At 39.9% G+C, this 24,143-nt stretch overlaps 1 long non-coding RNA gene across 2 annotated transcripts in view; it reads left to right on the top strand.

The window, feature by feature from the left end:
* The first annotated feature begins 1,166 nt into the window (after positions 1 to 1,166).
* Positions 1,167 to 24,143, top strand: part of LOC120408126 — a 60,385-nt gene continuing 37,408 nt past the window's right edge. For both annotated transcript variants that reach the window (XR_005600432.1, XR_005600431.1), the window contains exons 1-2: positions 1,167 to 1,301; positions 3,377 to 3,563. This is a non-coding gene — a long non-coding RNA (uncharacterized LOC120408126). The remainder of the gene's footprint in view (positions 1,302 to 3,376; positions 3,564 to 24,143) is intronic.

Here is a 24,143-nt window from a genome sequence, read left to right as displayed (position 1 = left end):
TGAATCTCTACTGGGTTTAAGCGAATTCAAAATTGAGACTTAAATCATTAAATTAAATGCTGTTATTAATGCTAACTAAATATAATTTCTTATGGAGCCTTGAAACTGGACTATAAAAATCATAAAAGACTGATGTGAAGAGACAGATGGCTACAATAATAGCATAATTTCATTATTCTCTAGGTTTGGGTGCTTACTGTGGATTTCTTTAAAAACAGAAGAACATGCTTTGACTTCTGTTTGGCATGAAAAATAAATATTGAAACGTCAGGACTCTCAGCTATATAGAAGAAAAATCAAATCCTGCACATTTATGTTCATAGGAGTATGTATATTTAATAATAAGGGACACACACTTCTAATTAATCAACTTATTAGGAAATGTTACTATCTGCATTAATTGTACCTTCTTTTCCCAGGATTCAGTTCAAATAAGAGACATGTGGTGCCTCTTGCTGCCCCAGCCCACTCACAAACCCAGAGGAAGAATATGCACAGTGTTAATTATATTTTATTACATGCCTAAGATAAAGGGGACTAACTCAATTACTGTTATCACCAGACATTTTATGTCAGAAATCATAGGCAGTCAGCACTGCTGTTCACAGCTCAGTATTTAGATCTCAGCCAAAGTAGAATATTTGGAACAAACAGTTAAAAAGTATCTTTTATTCCTAATTGGTGAGAGACAATGCATCAGAGACTTCCTGAGTCAGTCCAAGGATGTATTTGATGCATGGCCACTTCTGCTGCAAACGATCGTTCCAGTAGCGTGCAAACAAAATGCTTTTTTATTTAAAAAATTATCTTAAATTAATAAAAGGTAAACGGCAACCTCTGAATTTCTCTGAAGTTTGTTTCACTCTTTCTCTTGGCTGTATAGACGAGATTAGGGCAGCATGTTTGTGTCAGTAATGTGGTATAAAGGGAAATACAATGAACACTTTATTTAGGTAAAGAGTGATAGTGCAGAAATTAAAACATAAAAACATGGATAATACAAAACTCCCACAAACACTATATGCATTTCCTATGGGACGGTCTAGATTCATGGGACTAAAAACACACTATAAGGAAGCCCCAACTCTTTAGGCTCACTGCAACATTGTAACAGCTTGGTGATTAATCTCAGCCAATTTCCCAATTAGGAGGGGATGCTGGATTTTACAGAGGTGGTGCTCCTCCTTTTACCAACCCTAAATAGGCAGGCTTCCTTTTCCTGTTAAGAAAGTCAATGTCTTTAGGTGTTGGTGTGGAAATTGCAGAGTCAAGTTCTTCCTCTAGTGGAAACTGTCCTACAAGTGAGTATGCATCTGGAGAATTTTTTCAGTTGTTAATTAATAAAAGTCTAGTGTTTCTCTCCAAATAATGGATATAGACAGTAGAAAATGTGCTACAGCAGCATAAAGTGCCCTGATCTGCTATTAATACCATTGAAAGATGCAAAAACAGCTTCCTTAAAAGCAAGCACAGCCCTAAGATATATGCTCCAATTTTATAAAGGCAAACAAGCCTCAGTATTACTGAGAAGCATTCGTCATTCTTAGTCATAGGGAGATTACAAAGAGCCTCTTCTGTAAAGTTCTCTTCCTTTTATAGCTTTGGACTAGAAAATTAATTTGGTTTGAAAATTGCCCGGAAATATTTCTGCAAGCACAGTGCTGAGTTGAAATTAATTAAAAATTACCCTGACTTGGAATTTTGACTTTTGTATAATGAATGTTGTGTTCCAATCTAGTACCATTGTGGTTTGTCTCTATTCCTTTTATGAACTTTCCATATAGTTCAGTTTATTTTACAGCTCACACGCTGTTTATGATTGAAGAAACTAGCGTATACTAGATTAATGGGGTTGTTGTTGTTTTGTTGTGGATAACATTGGGATACATCCTGCTCCTACTGATTTCAGTTAGGGTTTGTTTATTCCCATTGAAGTCAACAGAAGCAGGGTCTTGCACTGTATGTGTTTTGTGAGTATTTTCCTTTCTCTTGGCTGGTTGCAGCTTATAAGGAACATAATGATCCTGCTAGATCTGAGAATTAATAGAAGTTGTATTTTAGCTCATGTGGTAGAGGCAGTTGTTTCCTTGAGCTGTAGGACCAGCTCTTCCAGTGTGTGTGGCTTGTCATGCAGAGGCAGTGGCATCCCCAGAGTGAAGCTTGCAACGAGGGACTAAAAAAAAAAGTTGATTTGATCCCCTTTGTAACTATAATATAAACAGAGACTTACCCAGTCATCTTTCTCACAAAGATCAGATATAGGAACACTTGCAATAGAATTCAAGGTCATGTATCTAGGAACAATGTGAGCAATATTTACAGGGTGGTGGCTTGGTCGAATGGGGTGGCCTGTATCCTGGAATACAACGATGCTGAAAAGGTCTTGTTAATAATTATCATCTGACTGTGCATTCCTAGTTTGATGCTGTCGCAAAAGGGCTAATGTGATCCTTGGATGAATAAACAGCCATAATTAGTAGGGAGGTGATGTTACCTGTGTACAGCGAATTGGAGAGACCACTACTGGAATACTGTGTCCAGTGCTGGCGTCATTTTAAAAAGAATGTTGAAAAATTGTAGAAGGTACAGAGAAGAGCTACAAGAATGATAAGTGATCTGGAATACATGCCTTACAATGAGCGACTAAAAGAGCTCAGGTTATTTTACTGTTATGTGATGGCTTAATCGTGGTTGCCTTTTAACCTTACACCACAGTATAATTACCTAGATAAGGAAAAGATAGCCCAGGTCTCTCTAATCTAGCAGGCAATGACCTAAGAAAAGATCCAGCTGGAAACTGAAGTCAGCAAAAGTCAAACTGGAAATAAGACATTTTAAAGAGTCATTGTAATTAACTTTTGGAACAGATTATCAGTTAGAATCTTTAAATCAAGATGTGATTTTTTTTTTCTAAAAGATGAGCTTTGGTTCCTACACAAGTAATTGGGCTAGATTCAAGAATGCTATGGCTTGTGTCATGCAGGTGGTCAGACTACGTGATAATAATGGTCCCATCTGGTCAGAAAATCTATGGCTCTTACTGAAATGATATGTACTTTTGTGATATAACTCAGATAGTGGCAGGAATAATTTTTCTAACTATCATTAGACTCAACATCAAGCATGTGTGTGAACTCTCTTATGTTCAAGAAAACTACACTATTACAGTGATTTGTATACTGGAAATTCTACTTTCCATTTATGTTTGCGTTCCCCTTTCTCTCTTACACTAAACCAGGGTTGTCTCTATTGTAAGCTACAAAAGGTTTGCCAGTCCAGCTTTTCTCAAAGTACTGGCATTTGGGTTTGAACCATGTCTGGTTTTAATCATCTTCTGAACCTGAAGTTCTTTGTATATGTTTTACTTATCTTTTAGAATGTGCCAAGAATATGCTGTGCTACCAAGCAGAGCTCTTTGGACATCCAGTGTGAACAATATCAGGACCACTTACGAGATCTGACAAAGTGGAGGTAGTTCTTTGACATGATAAAATCAAGTCAAGCTTTCTGCTGACTCTTGATGTACCAGTGAAACTTCTTCCCATGTTGCTGCTGAAGATCAGGTAAGGTGTTTTACATCTTACATACATGTTCTTGCTCTTTTTTGTACTGTATATGTTTAAAGGGAAATGAAAGGTATCCCTCTCCTCATGACATAAAGGGAAATGAATCCCTCTCCCCACATCCTCAAATGGCAACAGAATACCAGCACCTGAACTCATGTTATAGTAAACATATTTTCTGATGGGTGGCATGCAGCCAGCATACTCCTCCTGCCAAACAAAAAAAAACAGTGGGGAAAGATGAGATGCATGAGTCTTGTGCGCTTAAGTCAGTTGTCTAGGACCAAAACACCAAGCATCAAAAAGTTTAATAGCTGCTGAGGTTATGTTAAGTGGAAGAACTGAGTCAATTGATTCTCTCATATTAAGCCAGTATTGCTGTGCTTACAAACAATACTCGTAACTTTGTGCATGGGTGGGACCAGATGGATTCTAAAGAATTACAAGCATTTAATAAAATATTAACATCTCAAGTCCAGATGAGAATTGAATAAAGTAGAGTACCAACACTAAAAGTTAAAGGCTTTAGAAGTACAGTATGTCTAGCAGACAGACAGTAAAAACAGATGATTTCACTAACAGTAATGACAGGGAAATCAGAGACAAGAGAAAAGGAAAGAGCAGAGACAAACAATTACTTACAGCTATCTTTACAATGGTTAAAAGGCAGACATTTGTCCCATTTGTGGATCAGATTTCTAGGAGTAAGTGGAAAAGAACTTGAAAGTGTGTAGATAATAGTAGAACTAGTGGCATCAATAAAATATAGGTAAACAGATAAGTTGCCAGCCCCTCTCCCCCCGCCCCCTCCTAAAAAGAACAAAAAGGAAAAAAACATTAAAGAGAATTAAAAGAAATTGGAATAGGGACTAGAAAAATTTTAGCAGACATGTTTATAAACTTGCGTTGCACCAAAAAGGGTGTAAGAAGGTTTAGTTTAGACTGCAGATATTATTACTGTTTAATAAACTATGGACTAATGGTTTTCACCCAATCTCTGTCTCCACTTACTGAAATTTGGACTCAGAGCTGTATGGCACTAAGTCATAAAGTAGCATGCAACGTGTATTCGAGGTTGAAAGAAACCTAGAAGAGCGAAACCCAGAATAGGATAACTTTTAGCTCATCTGTAGCGCTGTTTCCTAGAGCCCATGAGGATCTTAATTCAAGCCGAACATTTAGCATGCACATACCATCTCCAGGCATTGGATGGAGGATTCTGATACTTAGCAAAGGCTATGCTAGTACCTGACCACTAATTGGAAGACACATGTGTTGTGATGAAATTGCATCAGTTCCCAGAAAGAAACTGGGTGGAAATAGGATATGCAAAGAATGACCAAGCTGAGACTGTAACTAACCAAATCCATTCTAATGTCTGACACCATGTAGGAAAACTCTCTGATTGGGTAGGTGAAGAAACTAGATTTGGCTCATTCAAAAAAAAGTAGAATTGAGTAATTTCTGCTCCTAGAAAATGCATTGCTTTCACCCTCGGCAATGACCTTTTAAGGATTATCTGCATGGTTTTAAATAGCATGAGATCATATTTCACATTCATATGCTTTGCATACTTTAGAGCCTTGGAAGATGTGGTCAGCGTTCATGGCTTAAATAAGTCAGTAGGCAAAATGGAGCTTGCACATTATGCATAATCACCAAGCAGAACCAGGTTCTGTGCATCAAGTCCATAGGGGAGCAAAGGTAGAAGCCATTGGTGATCATGTTATTTTCCTGCAAATCATGGGAGATGGCAGCACTGGAGAGGGAGGAGGCCTGGGAAAGCATGTTGCTGCCTGTCATACGGAGAAAGAAGTGAAGCTGTGAGGTTAGGATTGTCACTGGGGTACAGGGAAACTACCATTTCCTGCTCTCACGCCTAATTGGAGGGTTGTTGTATGGAAAAACTGAGGATATAGAGTAACGCTCACTGAGGTCAGAGAGAGGTGATTTTGTTTTGCTTTTAGCAGAGGCTGTTGCTCCCTCCCATTCCTGCTTTAAACCATGACCAGCATTGTATAAATAAGTTGTTTTTTTGAGAATAGATACTACAAAATTTCACCGACAGTTCAAGGTTTCAGTCAAACAAAATAATGTAAACTTCCTCTCATTCTGTATTGACGATCTAGCCTGATCCTCGCTGTGGCTAAACTTGTGGAGAGTTTCTGCACGTGCCCTATTCTTATCAAACTGATAAATATTTGTATAATTGTTAGCCTTCTCCTACTAACATAGGAATTTGACTCAAGGGCAGAAAAATGGCATGCAACACTCTTGAATATACTAACTGTATTCTATAAGCAGATGGACTTGTACAGATAGCAAATTTTCACTTTCAAGAATTGTAGCTCTGCTATTTTGCCCATGTTCATTTTTTGGTTTAGTTACTCATTTTTTTTTCCTTTTTTAAAAAGAGAAAGCAGGCTTGATTAGAATTGGTATTGCCTTTCCATAATATTTGGTGTGTTGTCTGACTGTCTTTCTCTCTCTCTCTGAATGCATAAATATGCTTATCTTCTCATTTTACCTCGAATGTAACACATTAGATTCCATCCGTGCAAACACTTATGTCTGTGTTTCCAGTTAAGCTATTGCAGTCAATGGAACTACTTGTTCCACTGAGTTATGTGTGTGCTTATGTGCTGTGCTGAATCATACCTTAGTTTGCTCAATGACGTTTTTAAATAAAATGTTGCCATCATATAATGATAGTGAAAGAAAATTGAAAGAAGTCAAAAATAAGTCAGCTACAGAATTTAATTCCTTCACATTTTTTTTTCATTTTCAAAAAGGTTTCTAACATCTAAATAAGAGTGGTGTAAATGCATGACAAAATTCTATCAGTGCTCAATACTTGGAAGCGTATGGGAAAGATTACCCTAAAAGCTCCAGACAGATCTGGAGAATGGGAATGGAGCTGAGTGTAACTTTTGGGGTCTGGCTTTGCAGGAAAAAAAGTACTTTCAGCTAAATGTTGTCAAATTTGCTGTCACATGACAGTGATTTGTGTAAGTAAGTATTGTTGGTTAAAACATCACCAGAAAGCACCACATGACCATGCTCTTAATCTTCTCACACATCATAAATTAGAGTGAAAAGACAGTTGGTAGGCAGTGGCTTTGGGAAGACCTGACAGATCTTTGTGAAAACCAACAACAAAAGGCCTTTCTGCAAGGCTGTGATGCAAGAAATAAGATTAACATGATGCCCTTGTTGTACTTCCCCTCCAACAATTTTCAAAAACCAAACCTAACCTGAACTTAGAACAAGGACAGGAATATTTTGCTTTTACATGTCTCAATGCATTGCTGTAAAACTACCAAAGTGGCAATTAGAGCTTAGGTGCTGCCTTTTCTGATTATCCACTGTTAGTTTTAAATAACTGACAAATTAGCAAACATTAAAAAAAAATCAGAGTCCTGGACAACACTCCTCTTTCTTATTATTTTAAATTAGTTTTGCTTAACTGTACAGCCTTGCAGAGAATAACAAAATAATTGCAGAGTGATATCCCGACAATGAGATGCCATGATTCCAAATAATCCATCACACATTGATGCAATGCTCTAATGCTAGCATCACATTGCAGTGGCAGGACATTGTATCATCATTAAACTGTGTGTCTGGAATTCCACGCAATCCAATACCTTATCCTGCTCCTTCCTCATGCCTGCCAGGAGGCGTGAAAAGGGAGCCTGGCAGCCGCTAGTCTATTAGTTTGTCATTGCCTGTACTGCATTGTGTGTGTCGAAGAATATCAGGAGTGCTCAGCTTACTCTGCCTATTGATGGTCCGATCAAATCTGTGAACTCTAGAAGAACTGGATGCAATAAACCATTACACAACGCGTGTGTAATAGGCATTGTCCAACTGCATTATTTAGGTATGTTTTGCCAATTTCTCTCAGTATTCACTGTAGTTTGGTAAGTACTGCTATTCACCAGCATTGTTCTGTGCACCTTAATTGACAGGTCCTGCTAATTTTTATCACCTTCATCTTCTGTTGAACTTCTGTGATATGTTGTGAAATCCTGATGACTGGCAAGTGCAGATCAGGTATTCCACTCCTATGAGCATTGCTTTAAAATCCTATGTATAGTACCTGCAAAATATATTGATCAGATTAGGTAAGGAATAATCCCAGGCATTAGCAGGGCTGTATGTCTACTAATCTAATAGGTTTCTACATGTATGCACCAAAAGGAAGAGAAGTATTTAGCAATCACAGTCTCCACTTCTATAACGATGAGAGTGTTCCCTATTGGAATGTTGTTTCATTCTGCTTAGTATAATACCTTTTCCCTAGCCAGTAAAACCTATGTAGAAAGGACTATAAGAACATCACTTACTGCTGTGTGGCCAGCTTTCTGCCATAGCAATTTTTTTGTCCAGTCAGGTTACAAGGACTTTCCTTGACTGGGTTATCACACATGGCACCATCACAGGTTGCTTTACCGCTTTGTCAATGGCAAACAGTCAGAAACTGATGTAAATCAAATCCAAGTCAGCATCAGGAATGTTACACAACACTTGCTTCCAAGTTTTACTTTAATACCTGAGGTTTGCGTTACTGATATTAAATAAAAATTCTTTGCAATGAATTTTAAATGAAGCAAAAGCTCTCACCAGAGATTTGTTAAAAGCAGACTAACAGTTGTTCATTTTTTTTCATCCTTTTTAGTAGAAGGGCTTTAAATTATATATTAACCAAAAAGGTAAACAGAATAAAATGGGCAATTAAATATTAATGGAAGATGTAGTGGAATTGTCCTGTGCTGCACTTAAAACGGCCTGAAAGATTGAGCTGTGAATTGCTCTCCCCTAGGTATTGAAATATTCATCAGTTCTATTTAATAAATGTTCGTATTCGTAGCCACTCATGTTTACACTACAGCACTTGCAGGAGAGTGCTTACTAAAGAAAACATTTTAATGGAAGGTGAACTTTCCTGTACAGTGAGTCACCTTAAATTATACAGAGTATGGAGCAGAGGAGACAGAGAAATCTCTGAATTGACAAATGAGAAGGCTGCAGAACTTAAGAGCATCTTTTGTTAAAAGAACTTCCAGTGGCTGGGAAAAGGGCCTTATGGTTCCAAGACTATTTTGAAGCTTTTAAAAATTCATTTTGTTTGCATTTTAAGAATATTTAACCTTTCCTGCCTGTGCTGAAGTTGTTTTCTGTGATGACTTAGACTAGATATGTGATTACTGTAAAACCCATCTGCCTGAGGGGAAGGAAGGGGTACATGCAGCAGAATAGAACTTGCATCACAAATTAATTAAACAATTGAAGTAAAATTTCTTCTTCAGGTGACATGTCACTGGCTCAGTTTGCTTATACAGCATGTTAAACTGTATTAAAATATTGATTACCAATCATATTGGGTTAATTAATGGCCACACCAATAACTAAGAAATAACAATGTTTAATGCTTATACAGAAACAAGTAAGCATCCAAGGATCTCAAAATACTTTATGAACGTTAAGGACTCAAACATAGTCCTGCAGTGGGGATGCTAGGAGGCTGTGTTTGCCTTTGAGGAGCATCTGGAGAGGATTTCCTCCCACAGTTCCTGGGTGCACAGAACCTATGCATTCCCTTCCTGGTGCATTTGGAGAGATAGCATGGTGGAAAGAGCCATATTCTCCCTATCTTTTTCCATGGTTCTGGGAGGATAGGCATGGAGCAGCCCCTGTTCTTTCCCAAATGACTGCAGTTCTGCCAGGCCTTTACTTTAGTTATGTAAGGGGGCTGGGGGGAGCAAGGGAGAAGATTTCAAAATTTTACAGTAGTTTCTTCTGAGCTGTGAAAGCCAAATTGCTTATGGTGAACCTGATTTTCAAAAGAGCAGAAACCCTGAGTCATGCATAATACTACATGGCTAAGGGGTATTATGTGTACAGCTGTGAGCTTCATTTGTGCAATTATCATGACTACATGCATGAATCAACTGGCAATTAGCTTATGCAATGATGATGTGCAAGTGTGCAAATGAGCACGGTTCAGAGCTACTTCCCTTTCAGAAATCAGCCCAAGGATGAAGTTGACTAGAAACAACTGTGAGCATTCGGTGGCTATATCAATAGCTACAGTATTGGGAAATCAGTTTGGATAAATTATAAATTTGTCTCAAACTGAACCAAACCTGAAATGTTTCTTATTGAAAATGAGTGAACCTCAATCTTCTACATTCTGGAGTTTGAGAGGGAGGGGAGAAACTCCACTGTGTCAAGTCATTTAGCAGCCTGGGCCCCATCAGAGAGCCTGGCTGACAGAACAGTGTTAGGCCCATTCAGTGAAGATGACTAATTGAACTGATAAGCCCCACAGATCTTCAATAGAAGGTGTTGACTAGAGCCTGGGAAAGAAGGAAGAAGCTAACTGTGGTGTAGATTTGGGCAATTGGCTCACCTAGAAACTTCCAGGGGAATGTGAGGTTAGATCAAAAGACTTGAATTTGAGGATAAGAATCTGAACTGTTTCAAGTTGATGCATATACCAATAAAACACAGGTGTTGTCACACATGATTTCTTGATTTGCATCAAACCCTTTGAGTTTTGCCTGTCATTAATTTATATAATGAATGATGCCAGAACTGTGGGTTGCTCCTCTTCAGATGACATGGTGATAATACAGAGTTGAACACAGAGGCTGATTAGATCTGCTACATATTTCCCTGTGGAAGGTCATTTTGGTTATAAAGTAGTATGTTGAAAAGTCAGATTTGTCTTGATTGCAGTACTGAAATAAATCTGTTGGTGAACTGAAATTTAGTTTATTGTTTTTCAAAGTTTAGATTTTAGCTGATGCGTGCTATTCAATGTAATTTAACAAAGTCAACCTTTTCAAAATTCAGATCTGGCATCCAAGGAACACTTCTCAGAGGTTAGGAGGTTATTTTCAAGCTTGCAGTAGCAAACACCTGTCACAAACCAAAGATACGCTCATTATGTTCTAGTGCTGAAATCATAAACTTTTCAGTATAAAGTGCTACCCAGAGAAGTTGAGTGGAAAAGTTGGTACCATGAAATCCTGCTTTACTCTTATTGATATCCCTTAGCTTGATGCATGTACCAGTAAAAGGGCAGGCAGGGAGCTTTACCACTCAAGTGAAATGATAATTTTACAAGATAAAATTGAAGATGTCTAAAAAATTGAGAGATTCTTCTTCATTATTTGCCTTTTTTAAAAACAACTAGATAAGATGAACAGTGCTTAAAAAAAAAAAGTGTATGCATGGGGAAAAAAATTTAAAACAAGATAGTTTCAACAGTTTTTAAATGCTTTACCTGCAAAGCCTTATAAGAAGGGAGAAGAGTTATACAAAACATGATGAAAATGAAGATGAAAAATGTCATCTGAATTCATTCAAAAGTAATCTGGATTTGGTTGTCCTTAATGAACCAGAAACTCACTCCGGGTTTGTGTACAGGCCCTCTTATGCGGACACATTTCGGGAGGAGTGGTAGGGGCTGCAATGTTGGGCACTATGCAATATTTTTGTTTGTTTGTTTGTTTTTGTTTTGTGTGGGAATAATTTGTAGGCAGAAGCTGTGCTAATAAATTATTCTGAGAGAGAGATTTAGGTGCAACAAACTTTTCTGGTGACATACTCAGCTTCTAAAAACTGCCCCAGAGTTGATGAGCTTTGTTTCAAGAGTGGATTGTTAAATTTTCACTTAGTGTTATTGTTATGCTTATCTGCAGTAATGTTGTGTGGTTTCTCCCAATAATCTTACAATGGCTGTTGCACTTCAAGTCCATGAACTATGGTTTGGGAATGCCACTGTGTGTGTGTGGGGGGGGGGGGTGACAGCACACAGGATCATAGAGCACAAGGAGAACACAAGAGATTATAGAACATCTCACCCCAGGCTAAGAACATGTGGCTGCTGATAGGAGCAACAGAAGCTTCAGGACTGTATAGAGGCAGAGGCTAGGGCTTACACTATCAAAAAGTGTTTTGGAGGGCAAGGGAGGGAAAGCAACCATAGATTCAAGTTACAGGAGACTGATTGTCCAGCACCCAGATAGGGACTAAATGGGCCAAAAGTGGACCAGAGTAAGAAAAGCATGGCTTGCAGGTTGGGATATGATCTCCCCCAGAAGCATTCAATGGTGTTGGAGTAAGGATCCTAGGATTGTGATAGGGGACTCAAGCAGACCCCCCTCCCTCCTAAAAAGAGTAATCTTGAATAAGCCTTTTAAAGTTTCTGGAACAAAGCCTGTTTTCCAACAAACCAGCTGACTCAAAGAGATTAAATCATCTTCTGTCACATGTCGTGAGTTCACATGTGACACAGCATGGCCATTTCCTCAGAAGAAAACCTAAAGTGAAATCACAGATTTCCCTACAAAGCATCTGTGTGAGAAAGATGTAGCATTTAAAGAATTCTTCATATGTGCATGGAAATAACGGACCTCAAGCTCAGAAACATCATAAATCACATTGTTGCTATGCTTAATATTCTTGCTAATTGCAAAAGTGAAGGGAATGTGTGTGTCTCTTCCTATTATCCAGAGCTGGAATTGACTGATGTTGCAGAGAGCTCTTATTCTTTTATTTGGGGATGAATATAATTTATATTTTCTTCAGCACTCTGCTCACACAAACACAACTCTCAGGTTCCATTGTGTGACTGGAAAAATGCAGCTATCTTTGTAGTGAGAATGTTGAAAAGTTGTTGGATCAACTGGTTTAAGGCCATCCTGCCCTCAGAACAGAATGGATCAAAGAAATTTGCTGGAAGTTATGACAGAGAGTCTGCAAATCCCATTCATTGTGAAAAACAGTCCACATACTGTGTTGCAATTTCATCAGCATCCTTTCAAAGGCAGAATAACAATAGACCCATACAAAGTTCTCACCATTGCATTGACTAGGCAGCGTTGCCTCATCTTGTACTTATGCAAGTATGGAACTATTAGTGTTAATACAAATATGTACACTATTTGAGAAAAGTACTGTCTTAAAAGTAGGAAACCCTCAAGGCGAACACACAACACCGCTTGTCTGTCTTGTCACAAGTATAATGAAGCATAACCATCCTCCGTTCTTTAAATTTACAGTTGCTCCCCATTCATTCATCTAGTTTAAAAATGGTTTTAAGATCTTCCTCTATGGACTTACTCCAGGCCACCTCATGAACCGCTGTTTTCTATTCCCCTCTCTGTTTATTTAGCACCAGGCTCCCCTAGCCTCATCAGAGAAAAAGACTCATATGCCAGTTGTAGTGCAATTGTCTGAAGTTCACCTGGTACAGAAATCTTATTGTATCTCTCAATCTCATTTCAGATCTCTGCTGAAAATTTCTCTTTCCTTTTCCTGTACCTCTTACTTTATTTCTTCCTTTGCTGTGCATTATTAACATGGTACCTGAATTATTTACAGTAACTTGGTAAAATGTCATTTAGTGAAAGCAGTTTCACTGGTGAGGAGAGGGTGAAAGCCAGGTTGCAGGAGGCTGAAGAGGAGACAGGAGATGTTGGAAGTTGGACAAGCCAGGTGGAGAGAAGAGAGGGATTTTAGGAAGATGGAAACAAAAATGTATAGAGGAAAGTGCTTGCAGGGGAAGAGATGAGAAGAATAAGAAATAAAATGTGGTACAGCATGGCCATTCACTTGGGGAAAAAACAAAAGAAAATACTACAGGGAGCTAGACATTGGGGTGGGGTATTGGTTGAGAGGATAGGCACTCGGATACAATGGTGATGAGCATGGAATGAAACCCTAGATAGGGTGAGGTTGGAGGAAGACAGGAGAGAGGCTCATTCAATAAAGGAGGAGAAGCCTATGAAAAGAGGGAACAGGAGAAGGGGGGAGAGAGGTGCTGAAGAAGGGTTTGTGTTGGATGGCATTGATTTTTTGTTTTGAAATAGTCAGCGAAATCTTGAGGAAATGGAAGGCGATGGGTTCTCCCCTTCAACTTGCTACTCCAAAGTAGAGAAGGGGTGGCGATGCTGAAAGTCGTAAGTGTCCCATTAAGGAAGAAGAATAGTTTCTTAGCACGGGAGAGATTTTGGGAGAGCAGTACTGAAGAGGAGAATCATATATTGAAGGCAGACAACTTCTTCAAAGAAACTCCATGTAGGAGTGAGGTTATAAATAGAAACTGCGGAATCTATGAGGGGAAGAAGCCTCATACAGGAGGAGAAAGCTGAGAAGTCAGAATGATCAATACACTTGAGATTCTGAAGGGAGTTAGTGATGATGGAAAGGAAGAGTAGTTGAATATTAGAGATAGGGACCTTTATAGAGAGCAGTTGCCGGTGAAGATCACTTTGTTCCACTTTACCTGAAAGAGGTTTCCATTTTCTTGAAATCATTCCATCTACACCCCCGCCCCCCCCCCCGCATTCTATAGCTGTCTAATATAATGCATTTTGTAACATATTCCTTTAACATCAACCAGAATCCTCAGTACACCTATTAAAGTACAACACCTTGTCCTTCCCTAAACCAGATTCAGTATATTCTCAGATTTTGGTGATCCCCATTAATACATAGTTGTAGCAATTTTAGTACTCCATGCACTTTCTGTAAAAGATTAGTCCGTATTCCATAGATAATGGGGATATTTTAAACTTCACCAAGTGAGCTTGCATACAGCAGTTCTGTCTTGGACCTGCAGGCTTAATTACCATCAAGGTATATAACACATCTGGCTTGCACGTAAATATTCACACTGTAACATGGTGTGCAGTGAGATGTTCACTGAATCTTCTTTATTAAACTGAAGGGGCCATGCTGTCTGCCCTCCCCAAGCAGAGCTCCCACTGAGGTCACTGAGAATTCGTCTCACGTGCTGGATCAGGCCCCAGAACTGCATATCATTTGTGAAGAGAAGGGAGGAGAAGAGATTGGTTTGGACTGAGAATCTAAACATGCAATGCAGTTTCTTTGATCATTAAAGTATCTTTGACTTCATTTCCCATTGATGTGTGTTTAAAATAAAAAGCATGGGAAAATGTGCTCTAAAAATGTACTACAAAAGTATAAATTGCATCCTATTCTCCCATTGAAACCACGCGAACCTGCAATGTGAGCAACAATCAGTCACTGGTAGGTCAGTTTCAGTGAGAATAGGGGTTTTGCATCAGGAAGTGCACGCAACATTCTCTTAAGTGTGGAAAAGCACAATCATATACAGCCTCGGAAGACTCAACAGATTGCTGGTTACTGCAGCAATCGTCTCAATATGAAATATCACTATTGTGCATAGCACAGATGCGTGATGGTGGCAATTGGAGCTATCAACAGAAACAGGTAGACAGGCAGCAAGAATGTGTTAGATGAGTGGATAATGTGAATGCTGTTCTGTATCCCAGGTGAACAGCTAGTAGGAAAATGGATGTGGGGGTGGAAATTGTTAGAAACCAAGTTCCTAGTTTTGATCGTGTTTTTGTTGTTTTTTTTTTTAAATAATCCTGCTCTACCTGTAAGATATAGTGAATTATAACAAGACTAATGGCCCGAACCACACCACCTCTTGGAAGGTCATGGCAGCATTTTCTGCAGTTTTCTTAAAATGATCAGGATATATGTACAACCTTATGATGTTCCCTATCCCTTTGCTCATAAATTAGCATAATTTTTGGTGTAACTTGCATTTATTTGGTCAAGTGTACCATGCACCAGATGGAAGAATCAAACCTATATTTTCTCCATCATGAGACCCATTCAGTGATGATGATGTAGATGCAGAAGACAGCATTTAAACTAGTCTGCTTTCTTCCTTTCCTGCTTCCTACATGGATTAAATAATAATATGAACTAATGAAGTAAAATATGTGTAATGTTGACTTTTCTACCAAAGCAGGCAGACACATAAATGGACTGGCAGACTTCAGTTTACACTTTCCACAAGAATACAAGGAAGATATCTTGTTAGTTCAGGTAGAACATTAAGGATACAGTTGAGTAAAGAATCCAGTAGGGTATTAGATATTTTTAAAATGTAACCAGTGTGAATTCTAGGTAATAGCTGCTTATTTATAATCAGCAGAAGGAGCTGAGCTAATTATATTATTCAGTTTTTAATGGAAGCTGCAGAAAATTAAAGAAGAGAGAGCCAGGACAAAATACGAAATGTAATTTATTATATTAAAATATCTATATTACATAGCAAAGGTTTAAAGGTAAGATCTATGTTCATATTCTTAATCAAGTAACTATATTGAATCAGTTAGGTGTAGTGGATAGGGTAATGGATTGAAAATCATGAGACCTGGTGCTACCACTCTGCAAACTTGCACAAGTCATTCTAGCTCTCATTTTCTCTCCCACCTTTGACTGTCTTATCTATTGATATTGTAAGCTTTCTGGGACCAGGATGGTCCCTATCTGTGTGTGTCTGTGCAGTGCTTAGCACAGTGATGCCCTAATGTCAGTTGGGAGCATGAAATGATGCTGCAATATAAATAATATTTGATCATTAACTCTTCTACAATAAATTAAGGGTGAAATTAAAATCTGTTTTTGAGCATAAAAAATACAGTTCCATAGTAAACAAAATGGCTGCTCATGATGTCTTGTAATATTTTGTGAAAGAATAGTAGGGTGAAACTCTGGCTGCATTCATGACAGTGAGAGTTTTGCAATTGACTTTAGTGGAGCCTGGATTTCACCCACAGTGCTCAGTAGGGCCTGATCCTGTCAGGTGATTAGCACAGCCTGTAGGCCGTTGTGAATACCTTCAACTCTCATTGACTTTGGTGGGAGTCAAAGGCACTCATCCCCTCCTAGAAAATGCTCAGTGCCTTCCAACCCACTAGTTAGAGGGATAGTGATCTGCATAAACATGTTTTTAAAAGGGATGATCCAACATACCATATCTCAACTGAATGAATCATAGAATATTAGGGTTGGAAGGGACCTCAGGAGATCATCTAGTCCAACCCCCTGCTCAAAGCAGGACCAATCCCCAACTAAATCATTCCAGCCAGGGCTTCGTCAAGCCTGACCTTAAAAACCTCTAAGGAAGGGGATTCCACCACCGCCCTAGGTAACCCATTCCAGTGCTTCATCACCCTCTTAGTGAAAAAGTTTTTCCTAATATCCAACCTAAACCTTCCCCACTGCAACTTGAGACCATTACTCCTTGTTCTGTCATCTGCTACCACTGAGAACAGTCTAGATGCATCCTGTTTGGAACCCCCTTTCAGGTAGTTGAAAGCAGCTATCAAATCCCCCTTCATTCTTCTCTTCTGCAGACTAAACAATCCCAGTTCCCTCAGCCTCTCCTCATAAGTCATGTGCTCCAGCTCCCTAATCATTTTTGTTGCCCTCTGCTGGACTCCTTTCCAATTTTTCCACATCCTTCTTGTAGTGTGGTGCCCAAAACTGGACACAGTACTTCAGATGAGGCCTCATCAATGTTGAATAGAGGGGAATGATCACATCCCTCGATCTGCTGGCAATGCCCCTACTTATACAGCCCAAAATGCCATTAGCCTTCTAGGCAACAAGGGCACACTATCGAATCCAGCTTCTCGTCCACTGTAACCCCTAGTTCCTTTTCTACAGAACTGCTAGTCTGTAGCAGTGCATGGGATTCTTCCGTCCTAAGTGTAGGACTCTGCACTTCTCCTTGTTGAACCTCATCAGATTTCTTTTGGACCAATCCTCTAATTTGTCTAGGTCCCTCTGTATGCTATCCCTACCCTCCAGCGTATCTACTACTCCTTCCAGTTTAGTGTCATCTGCAAACTTGCTGAGGGTGCAGTCCACACCATCCTCCAGATCATTAATGAAGATGTTGAACAAAACCAGCCCCAGGACCTATCCTGGGGGCACTCTGCTTGATGCCGGCTGCCAACTAGACATGGAGCTATTGATCACTACCCGTTGAGCCCAATGATCTAGCCAGCTTTCTATCCACCTTATAGTCCATTCATACTACTTTAACTTACTGGCAAGAATACTGTGGGAGACCATATCAAAAGCTTTGCTAAAGTCAAGGAATAACACATCCACTGCTTTCCCCTCATCCACAGAGCCAGTTATCTCATCATAAGACTAGGGATAGTGTTGTGTCTAGAGAATAAAGTCTGGTCTTCACTACAGACTTACATTGGTATAACTACGTCACTCAGAGATGTGAAAAATCCACACCTCTGAGCGACCTAGTTATACTGGCCAAAGCCCTGGTGTAGACAGTGCTATGTTGGTGGGAGAGCTTCTCCTGTTGACATAGTTGCCATCTCTCAGGGAGGTGGATTAACTATGCTGACAGGAGAGCTCTATCCCATCGGCATAGAGCATTTTCATTAAAGTGCGACAGTGGTGCTGTGGCACCGTTTTAATGTAGACCTGCCCTAAGCGAATTACAAAATGAAATATGGTTATACCTGGAATGAAGACATGTAAAAGGTAACTCGGAGCAGGAAACAAAAAAAAACAAGTTGTTGTTAACACACACGCACACACACACACACACACCCTCCCTGTTTCAACTGGATAATGTGAAGGGGATTCAGGTGGGATGGGATAAAGCTTTTGAAGGGGACCGAAGAATATCTTTGTATGTTTTCAGTTCACAGTGGGCAAACCATGCACTTTATTAGCTTATTCCTTTTGTGTTAGGTTTGGGGTGGGAAGAAGGGAAAGGGAGAACAAACATGAAACTTTTATGGGCAAGAAAGTGCATATCTTAGCCGCTTAGATCCTCCACCTTGACTGGAATAGCCTCTGAGCCCTGCCTCTCCCCAGAAGACTAGCACAGATAGGGTGACCAAATCACAATACTAAAATATCGGGACACATTGGAGTGCCATCAGCCCCACCCTTAGTCCACCCCCATGCCTTCCAGGCTCCGCCCCTACTCTGCCCCCCTACGCCCTTCCTCAACCCCCACCCTAGCTCACTGCTGGCTTATTGCATCCCTCCTCACCACCCGCTGCCCACCACTCGCCTCTTCACCCCCCTGCCTGCCACTCACCCCTACGGCGCCGACTTCCCCTCTGCCGGGTGGGTGCTCATCCACCCCCCACCTCTTCCTGCCCAAGCATCCGCCCCCATTCCACCCCATTCCCCAAAGTCCCTGCCCCTGACCTGCTCTTCTCCACCTCCTCCTCTGAGCGCGCTGCATCCCTGCTCCTCCCCCTCCCTCCTGGAAAGCACTAAGTGCTGCCAAACAGCTGTTTGTTGGCGGGAAGCGCCTGGAGGTAGGCAGAGGAGTGGGGACGCAGTGCGCTGAGGGTTTGGGGGGGAGAAGGAGGCGAGGAAGGGGGGAGCTTGGCTGCAATTTTTGTCTGTGGGTGCTCCAACGCTGGAGCACCCACGAAGTTGGTGCCTCCCTCCCGCTCACCTCCTTACCTGAATATTAGGACAAATGGTGTCCTGATCATATGTTGATCAGGATGCAGGACAAAGGGTTAAATATCTGGACATCTGGTCACACTAAGCACAGAAGATCCACTGATTTAAATTAGTGGTTCATAGAAAAAAATAATACCATCTTCCATACCTTCCCATATAAAACACACTCATAATGCTTCCCTGCGGGGGAGTTTTTTGGCAAGTACATGCTAGTTGGTGCATCATGGAACATTGCAAAGGCAAATATTGTGGTCTTTTAAAGTATCTTTGTGAGCCAGGGTTAAGTCATTGCTGGAAGAATTGCTTCTAAGATGCAGTTGAATAATACTAGAGGCATAAGAGTTCCTGCGTCTCTTTTACCATTCAAATACCGACCAAACTTGGTTGAAATGCTTCTGTTGGTGTCACATGTATTCCAATCAAAGTCTCCATCAAACAAATGTGAAGTGCTAAGGGGATTTGAATAGCCTGCCTCAGTGAATCACACTGTGCAGAATACTTATCCTGAATACACTTATGTGGGATATCTAAAGTTAGAAATACAGTTTGTCATACAGTGTGAACAGTGAGTGATTTGACTATTAAATGGGATGGAGATCCTCTGATCCTTTGAATGTGAATGCCCCTTATATTTCATGTAAAGCAGGCAAACCAGAGATATGCAATCAATCACCTGTTAGAAGGACAGTGATGGTGTGTGTTTGTGACATATAACATTTTACTTTTGTGACAGTTTTTTTTTTAAGGTAGCAGTCTATAAAAAATGTTTCTCAGAACAATCTTCTGGTTTGAATATGGCTTTTGTGGCAATGCAAACAGAACAATAGGGTAATATTTTTTTTAATTCCATACGTTTGATTATATGTGGTCATAGATTCCAAGGCCAGAAGGGACCATTGTGATTAGGTAGTCTTACCTCCTGTATAACACAGACCATAGGACTTCCCCAAAATAATTGCTAGAGTAGATCTTTTATAGAAAAACTTTCAATTTCGTTTTTAAAATGTCAGTGATGGAGAACATAAGAAGGCCATACTGGGTCAGACCAAAGGTCCATCTAGCCCAGTATCCTGTTTTCTGACAGTAGCCAAAGTCAGGTGCTTCAGAGGGAATGAACAGAAACAGGTTATCATCAAGTGATCCATCCTCTGTTGCCCATTCCCAGCTTCTGACAAACAAAGGTTAGGGACACCATCCTTGCCCATCCTGGCTAATAGCCATTGATGGACCTATCCTCCATTAACTTATCTAGTTCTTTTTGAACCCTGTTATAGTCTTGGCCTTCACAACATCATCTGGCAAAGAGTTGACAGATGTTGATTGTGAGTTGTGTGAAGAAATCTTTTTTTGTTTGTTTTAAACCTTCTGCCTATTTATTTCATTTGGTGACCCCTAGTTCTTGTGTTATGAGGAGTAAATAATACTTCCTTATTAACTTTCTCTGCACCAGTCATGATTTTATAGAATTCTATCATAGCCCTCCTTAGTCATCTCTTTTCCAAGCTGAAAAGTCCCAGTCTTTTTAATCTCTCCTCATAGGGAAGCTGTTCCATACCCCTAAAAATTTTAGTAGCCTTTTTTATCTTTTTCCAATTCTAATATATCTTTGAGACGGGGTGACTACCATCTCAAAACCCACCGTTACCCTTGATATATTGATGGTTAATTACTCACTGTTAAACACTTAGACAAATTCAGACCAGAAATAAGGTATATCTTCACCTTCCAGTCATTTGTTTGTGTTTAAATCTTCCTCTGCTAGACTGAAGAGCCCATTACCAAATATTTATTCCACATGCAGGTACTTATAGACTGTAATCAAATGACCCCCTTAACCTTCTGTTTTTATGCTAAATAGATTGAGCTCCTTGAGTCTGACACTATGAGGCAAGTTTTTTTAATCCTTTTATCATTCTCGTGGTTCTTCTCTGAACCATCTCCAATTTATTAGCATTCTTCTTGAATTGTGGACACCAGAACCTGACACAGTATTCCAGCAGGGGTTGCATCAGTGCCACATGTAGAGGTAAAATATCCTCTCTGCTCTACTTGAGATTCCCATTCATGAGTCCCAGCACTGCATTAGCTCTTTTGGCTACAGGGTTGCATTGGGAAATCATGTTCACTTGAATATTCATGTGATCTGGTGGCGGGGGAGGGAGAGGATCTCCGGCCTAGTGGTTAGTGCCTACGACATAAGTCACCCTTAACAGGTGTGGTTTAGGGAACGGTAACTCCATCTAGTGAGGTAATTCCATCTAGTGAATACAGTTCTTGGGGTAGCAATGGGTATGGGTTGGGAGGGGAACACAGGCCCTTCCACTCCACCTGGTTCCAACCCAAGGCCTTAGGAAGCTGGTTCTGCCGCTCACCTGTTGGCATCTGTTGTCAGCCTCAAGTCACCTTCCCTGGGTCACTTCCTAACTTGGACTGCATCCCATCCGGCTGCCGCCCATCTCTGGAGAGCGTCTCTTTCCAGGCTTTCAACCCTGGTCCCAGTCGCTGGGTGCTCTGGCTCCTCTGCTCTCTGGCTCGACGTGGGTTCAGCTCACATCTCGCCTGCAGCTCCCAGGGCCTACCCTCCTTCCTGGCTTGCCAGCCCCTGACTAAGCTGCCTGACTGGGTTTTAGACCCTGCCTCCAACTCGAGAATGCTTGGCATGGGCAGAAGAGTGAAGCCTCCTTAGCCCAGAGTTGATCCATAACCCCCTCTGTTCTAGTGAGGGTTTATAACAATCCACCACAACCCCAAATCTTTTTGAGTCACTGCTTCCAGGGATGGAGTCCACCATCGTTAAGTATGGCCTGTATTCTTTGTTCCTAGATGGATACATTTATATTCAGCCACATTAAAATGCATGTTACTTGCTTGCACCCAGCTAACCAAGTGATCCAGAACACTATCAGAGATCTGTCCCCTTCATTATTTACCACTTGCCCGGTTTGTCTGCCAGCTGTAAACTTTATCAGTGAGGGTTTTGTTTTCTTCTAGGTCACTGATAAAAATATTAAATAACAGAGACAGGAACCAATCCCACTGGAAACAAACCTGCTCAGTGATGATTTCCCATTTACAATTACATTCTGAGACATATCAGTTAGCCAGCTTTTAATCCATTTAATGTGTGCCATGTTAATTTTATATCATACTAGTTTTTTAATCAACATTTCATTAGGTACCAAGTCAAACACCTTGCAGAAGTCCAAGCAGAAATCCAACACTATTGCTTTTATTAACCAAACTTGTAATCTTATTTTTTTTAAAAATCAAGTTAGTGTGACATGATCTATTTTCCATAAATCCGTGTTGATTGGCATTAATTACATTACCCTCCTTTAGTTCTTTATTAACAATGTCCAGAATAAACTGCTCCATTATCTTACCCAAGATCAATGTCAAACTAACAGGCCTATACTTACTCAGGTCACCCATACCATTTTTAAATGTTGGTCCATATAGTAGTATGCAATGGATATTTCTGCAGTTTTATTATCTTTTCAGCCTCCTGCAAAATAGCTTTCATGAGTCTCTTTCTTTTGTTGCTGGGTTTCATGTAGAATTAAACTGTTAAGAATTGTTTAAATCAGATCATGAATGCTGCTTATATAGGTTTAAAACCCAAGAAATTGCAGTTTTAAGTTGAAAATAGAACCCACCCACCCCTATATCCATAGGTATTTCAGAAGTCTTACATCAATGCACTACAGAATATCCCTATATATAAAATGCATATACTGCAAATCAGGGAATGGAGAATAATTAACATTAGTGTTTCTCCTCATTGTGATTGTCCTTGTTTTTGGTGTGTGTGGTGTTTTTATTATTTATTATTATTATTATTATTTTAGAGAGAGAGAGATTTTATTGGACCCACTTCTTTGGGGGGAAGGGACAAGCTTTTGAGCTTCACAGAACTCCTCTTCAGAATCTCAAGATTTGCCCTTCTACCTATAGAAGTTGATTCAATAAAAGATTTTACCTTGCCTTTCTCCTATCCAAGGACCAACATGGCTACAACAACACTGCAAACAACTTGGTTCTTTTGTTTAGTTATCCCCTTAAAGCAATTAATGTCAGTTGTATTTTTTTTCCTATGGTGGTATTCAATATATCTGGATTCTGTGCAGGTCTGCCTTTGAATACATGTTTAAGTTCTTTCTTTTAAATGTATATTTACTAAATTAGGATGTTGAAGAATCCTGAGAGCAATTAAGCTGAAGTATTGTGTAATACATGGGGTGAAATTTTATATGTCCGGCATTATCTGTGTCCTTTGGAGCCCTCCAGATCTGTAATTTATTATTAATCCATAATATTGTCATTGCCAATTAGCAATGACGTGTGAACTCACTACATTTAAGGCTTCACTGTGATCACTATGTGTTCTGCAGATCAGGCCAGTTTTTAATTATATAACTTCTGGCATCCAAAGCTGAAAATGTTGGACATAGCTTTTGTTGCTGCTGCTCTGAATATACTTTGTTGAAATATATGTATCTATAAATGTAATCCAGTCTTTCAGTACCACAAGGCAATGGGCATAGAGATAGCGTGCTTTTGTAAATACTACATTGGCCTAACTCTGTCCCCTTGAAGTCCATAATAAAACTCCCACAACTGTAAAGCATTCTCTATTATTTCATTTATTTATTTATGACCATAGCACCTAGGAGCCCTAGTCAGGGACCAAGACCCCTGTTGTGCTAGCTGCTGTACAAAACTAAAACAAAAAGATGACCTGTGCCCCAGAGACTTTACAATCTAAGCATAAGACAAAAGACAATAGATCAATACAGACAGGCCAAAGTAAGAGTGCAAGAGCTCGGGAGTCACATAACTAATTATGGACTTAGTCCAGTGCTGAGCCCATTTGAAAATTTCAACCTACATGTCAGGAGTACGTTGAGACTCTTATTTCAAATCATAGATTTGAAAATTGGGTAGAGAACTGTCATGGAAAGAGGCCGGCAGTCCAAATGACTGGATAAGTTTAGAAGCAAAATGAGCGCACATCCAACATAAAAAATTGCATCATACCAAGAGAAGAAGAAACATCTAGTCCTGCAGTTCTACACAAGCAAACCTCCCATTGGTTTCAAAATGATGGTGGGATTGGACCCATAGAGAGGGCCTTGAGTTTGCTCACATATTCTGAAGCCAGTAGAAACACATGTCTGCTCCTAACTCTAGGCTTAGGAGTTGCACTGGTGGGAGTGGGAACCAGTGGAATAGTAGCTGTCTCCGCAGGAAATCTCC

The sequence above is a fragment of the Mauremys reevesii genome, linkage group 6, assembly GCF_016161935.1.
Source record: "Mauremys reevesii isolate NIE-2019 linkage group 6, ASM1616193v1, whole genome shotgun sequence".
NCBI lineage: Eukaryota > Metazoa > Chordata > Testudines > Geoemydidae > Mauremys > Mauremys reevesii.
Note: the sequence above shows the minus strand (reverse complement) of the source record. Positions and strands in the feature narration are given on the sequence as shown.